We start from the raw sequence: 6,000 nt of genomic DNA on the forward strand, positions 1-6,000 counted from the left end.
CTTCGAGCTCACAATCGATTTGACCGCTGCGGTTCGATTGCCGCCCGGCCAGACCGCCATGGCACTTGACGCCAGCAGCGCCTCCACCCTTTACGAGCACCTGACGCCGCTCGGATCTCGCTCTGACGAAGAATGAAACCGCCGCACTATCTTCCTTTCTAGATCTGCTTGTCCTTATCTCACTCGCGGTATGGTGTGCCAGTCACGAGTTGAGTAGCAGGAGAAAAACATGAGGCATCGGTGATCCGGCGCCACTGTGTTATTCTTCGTCTGTCTAGGCAAGCCCTCTTCTTGCCGCCTCTGGTTTGTCCTCCGATTCAAAAGATCTCGATCTGACGTCGTTCCTCTGTTCTGCAGTAAGAACAGTGCGTCACTCCCCATACCCCCTCCAGTCGGATCCAGCAGCGCATGGCAGCAATGACTATAGCGAGCTTTCTCTACATCCATGCAGTTCCAATTTTTTTTGGTTTGTTACAATCCATACCGTACACGGTTTGTTCCGTCTGTGATTAGAACTCTTGACGGTCTGGATTAGGGGTACTCACCATGTCGTCTCCCGATCAGTTAGATTGGGCCAAGGACCCCATGGCCGCATATTCGTGGGCCAGTTCGAAAAACCCCTCCGGTGTCTTATATAAACCGAGGCCAGGCTAGTCAATAAACAATCTCATATTCATTAGATCAGTCTCGTGGTAGACATATGTCGTCTGTACTACACCCATATGAATACAATCAAAAGTAGGACATAGGGTTTTACCTTCATCAAGAGGGCCCAAACCTGGGTAAAATCCCGTGTCTATGTTACCATCACTCCAAGACGCCTAACTTAGGACCCCTACTACGAGATATGCCGGATATTGAACCGGTATTGGTGCTTTCATTGAGAGCCTGTTGGGTGATTGTCGCGGATCGATGGGATGATTAGGTGATATTTTTTAGTTAGATCTATTCTATATGATTTTGCTTTCCTGCAAAATCATTGTTGTGTCTGCTATTTGTTTGTAGTCGGATAAGATCGTAAAAATCTCAACAGCAGCGGTTGTATCCGCCGTCTGGTAATATGTCGGATCTGGAGTGCCATATCGTAAAAATCTTGACAGCAACGGTGGTTACCAGCCGAGGAGACCATGCAGGGCGTACTGCCCATGCAGATTTTTCTAGGATGGGCCGGCCAAGAGCTCACATCGGCGGTTGCACTGGGAGATCTCATCTTTTTTTTTCTCCTTACTATTTAATCAAGCTATACTTGTCATCAATTATTTATCCTTCATCTGCTCACGTGCTACAGCTAGTTTGCTTTAGCTTTGCTATATACTAACCCGTGTACAGACCGTCAAAGCCTACCTTTTTTATATTATTCATATAGCAACGCTGCCCTACGGGTCGATACTTTCTGCTGGCGTAATATACTGATAGCAGATGAATGCTAAGTTGCTGTGAAGTTTAATTAATCCATGGCTGATCAACAAAAGGACAAACGCCTTGGGGAGCTCAACATGCACAGGGAGTACTCCACTAGGAGTAGCACGTTGAGGACTCTATGCAAAAATACTATTTAGTCATCATGTGAGGCTTGATCCGTCTTCGTGCAAGGCAGTACTAGCCCTATCTTTTTACCTCGGATTCTTATGCCTCGTCGTCTGAGTGACGAACATCAGATTTCTCTGCTGGTTATAATTTGGTCCGTTGATCGCATCAGCGTGGTGGTCCGTCCCGTTTCCAGCCACCCGGCTTCCTCCATAGTTCGGCGGACACCATGTTCGCGGCCCGTCCTGTCAGATGAATTCGAACTAGGTCGCAGGGTCACCACATTGGGTCAACGTGTCGCCGAACCAACCTCGGACCTTAGGCCATGTTTATTTATTTATTCACTTCGCATAAACTACTTATGCGTCATTTTTTTCTTTAATTATTATTCCGTGCTTGCACTATTTTATGTGTGCAGGTAATCAACTTCGACTGTGTCACATGGTCAACTGTATGGGACGATGGCGCCGTCCTGCCTGCATCGATCAAGTTGTGGCGTCGCCTTAGTGCGCGTCCTTGTGCCAGCATCTCCGTGGCAATTCTGTCGGGACGACCTTGGTGTTCAGGCCATATTTCTTTAATTATTTACTCTACTTAAATTCATTAAGTAGAGGATTATATATATAATATTATTATCTTTGGCTTGCACTATTTTATCTGTCCAGGCAATTGACTTAGACCGGGCCGCACTGTCACCTCGGCGTGCCGAATTCCGCAACCTAATTGTGTCATCGCCTTGGCGCGCTGCCCTGTGTTGACAACCCCACGTCGCCGCTTCATCAACCTACTCAGCCGAAGACTCTGGATCACCCCGCCGACCTGCTTCGTCACCTCAGCTAAACTGGGAGCTTCAACTCTCCACAACGGTCATGTTGTGTCGCCACTTCGGAGTGCCCAGCTCTCCGCTCGGCCACCTTGGGGCAAGCTTGGGGGCTGGAACCCTATCCCGCATCAAGCTCGGACCACGTCATCAATGCCGAACACATTAACCAGCTAAGTCGCTTTCATACTCAAAGTTTTAAATTTTAAATTTGTGTTCGGTTCGACCAAGCATTATACTTTTCTAGCAAAAAGTTGTTTATGAAAAACTTCCTTGTCAAAACTTTGTTTGTGACACACAAATTCAAATACCCTATTTACTTGGGGGCTTCCTTTATGAAGCCTTTTTCTCTTGCATTTGATTATATTTGTACGGCTTCGTTCCTTGTTCATGTATTACACCACAATATGCACCATATTGACCTAAGCGATTTGCAAGCTGGGTTGCATGGCTCCTGTGCTTACCCCTACGCTCCCGATTGTTCGGCTAGGGAGTAAAGGGAGCACCTCTGTGATTGTCACGACCGGGATCCGAGCTCTGACCTCAGACTGGGTGAAGTCGAAAGCTAGCGCTCTTATTGTTTTCAATCATGGTCGGCACACAACGGAACTCATGAGTACAAAAAATCTATTGCACAAGTCTCATAGTAACAACGAGGAATCGAAGAAAGGTATCGGTGGAGGTACTATTTTCTTTGAAGATGCTTCTTACACTTCGTTAGTAATATAGCATAAGTTCCCTGAGCGCGCTTTGTCTGTTACAGCCTTATGGCCTGATTGCCTGGTCATCGGAAACACCGTCGATACTCTCGATAGGTGGAGTACATGACACTTTTCGGTCCTTGACCGAAGAGGGAGAAGCTGACGGTCGGTTAAGACGCGTTTAAAGTTCAGGTAAACACAGATATGATATAAGTACATCGGTACATACAATCATTATACATAAAATTCTTTTACCCAAGTCATTTGGGGGCTCTTAAAATTTATATGAGTTGTTTAATAGTAAATGTGTTTTCTTCTTGGTCGTTGCAAAGTCTTTTTCTACCGCTCTTTTTCGACTTGAGTGTATGGTCAATAGCCGGATAGCCTGTCTTCTCTCTAAAAGCTGCTCGAATTTAGTTTGCTAAACTGACCTCGGAGAAGTACTTTGCCTTTGGGATAAGGAGCTTGAAGTCGTAGGCTAACCCACGTGATGTCTTGAGATCGGATGTGTCATGTTAAAGCGCGACAGAAGCACAATTCTTTTTTCCAATTTTCGGATTGGCACCGAACACTTGATCTTGTTCGGACGTCATGTTTTTACTGGCGTTTTTTGGTTTTCCAACCTTTTGGCACTTTTTAACTATTTGTGTGTTTCCAGCACAAGTCTCGAAGTGCAGCGCTAGACATCTTTAGAGATTCGGCAAAACATTCTCGGGTATTGCTTTATATGCATCGGTTTCGAATTGTGTCTTTAGTCAATAGTTGGGTTGCCCGGCTCCTGTGCTTGCCTCCTATGTTCCACTTTGTTCGGCTAGGTGTGCAAATGGAGAACCACTGCGATTGTGCTTCCAGCTCACATGGTTAAGCACCTCAGTGGAGAAAGCCGAAAACTGACTGTCACAATAAGCGTAAACTGGTCAGCGATCTGATGACTATGTTAAATGACGGGCCATTCATAACATTGGCCGAAGTGTTTATGGCTTAACCTCGACTGTCGCCGAACACTACCGGGGGCTAGTAGCTGGCCTCACAAACTAAATCCTCAATATTTTGCACTTATATTAGAGCTGAGGTTTCATGATCATGCTTAGCATGACAACCCAAAGAAAGGAACCGATAGTGGGACTATTTTCTGTGGAAGACATTTCTTATATTAAACAGTCATACAACATATCTCTCTGCGTACCTTTGTTTATAAAACCGTATGGCCAGATTGCCTTGTTTGTCGTAAATCTTTGCCCTTGTAAAGGCTTTATAAAGTAGGACAAACACTCCTCGGCTACTGGCCAAGGAGGTGGAAGCCGATGGTCGGTCAACAAAGTTTTGTACAATGCGGATCCGGGCATTGATGATGAAAAGTATTTGGATACATAGAATCATTACCCATAATTTGTGATTTTACTTTGGATATAGATCCTTAATTCGGCCACCCGTGCCCACATTAAGGTTCGGGGGCTACTGGACTTCGTGCTTATTATTTACAAATATTAAAGGGGTACATCGATCCCCTGATTTGGTGTTGCCACCCGACCAGTGTCTCGGGGGCTACTGCATTGACAATCCAATGCAGAAAATTAAAAGTGCAATATAGTTTTCGAGGAGATTATTATCCTCAGGTTGGTCGGCCGCAGCAACCTGAGTCTCGAGGACTTTGCACACCGCGTTTCTATTCCTAAATATGTTGTCGAGCTGGGAATTGATCCTCGGGCTGATTTTATGAATCGACGTGAGTCTCAGGGGCTACTAGGGTCGGCGGTTTGATTTTGGTGCATCCCAGATATTAGGCCAACACGCACCTTATGGGCTACTGGCTATACATCTCAGCAGAGATTACATTACAAAATTCGAGATTAAATTCATAAAAATCAGCCCATGGACGAGGTGGTGTACTACCTCGGATACAGTCCGGCGTTGGTGCTCGAGTACAATAGACACCCCGGAAGCAGTCCAGCATAAAGCTCGGACGCCAGTTGTTGGCTCCGTAGAGGGCATTTCTGGCATTAAGCTCGGCTAAACTCCTTTGACTTTTTAGAGCCAAGGTGATCTATGACACCTCGGATATAGTCCGGCATTGGAGCTCGGATACTCTCCTGGTTGGAGCTCGGATACAATCCGGCATTGGTGCTCGGCTGCAAAAGATACCTCAAATGCAGTCCGGCGTTGGAGCTCGGATGCAAGAGGACACCGCCGCACGGGGACAACTTCAAACCCAAGGTGGGCGTGAAAATAACAAGGCATTGATAAAGGCCGGAAACTTAAAGGGGCTCCTCGGATACCCGACGTGTAAACTCTTCAGATGCACTTTGGCGATCCTCAAGATCGAAGATGGGAAGATTTGTTGAACCAGTTTTCAAGACCGACGAACGAAGATGAAGAACAATTCGGAAGAATCGAGGAGCATCCCCAACTTGAAGACCGGTTTAGGGGGCTACTGACGGTGTCCTGGATTAGGGGGTACTCACCACGTCGTCTCCCGATCAGTTAGAATGGGCCAAGGACCCCATGGTCGGATACCCGTGGGTCAGTTCGGACAACCCCTGCGGCATACAAGGAAGACTCCACAAGACTTGGTGCCTAAGACAAGGACTCTCCTAAACCCTAGGCCTCTAGTGTATTATATAAACCGAGGCCAGGCTAGTCAATAGACAATCTCATATTCATTAGATCAGTCTCGTGGTAGACATATGTACTCTGTACTACACCCATATGAATACAATCAAAAGCAGGACGTAGGGTTTTACCTCCATCAAGAGGGCCCGAACCTGGGTAAAATCATGTGTCCATGTTACCATCGCTCCAAGACGCCTAGCTTAGGACCCCTACTACGAGATACGTCGGATATTGAACTGACACCCCTCATCAGCCAATCATTGATTGTTTTGCAGGTGGACTAGATGAGCATCCAGAATCGAGCGTAATCTGAAACCACCGCCGTTCTCTGTGGATACCAAC

Source organism: Triticum dicoccoides, chromosome 7A (genome assembly GCF_002162155.2).
Source record: "Triticum dicoccoides isolate Atlit2015 ecotype Zavitan chromosome 7A, WEW_v2.0, whole genome shotgun sequence".
Taxonomy (NCBI): domain Eukaryota; kingdom Viridiplantae; phylum Streptophyta; class Magnoliopsida; order Poales; family Poaceae; genus Triticum; species Triticum dicoccoides.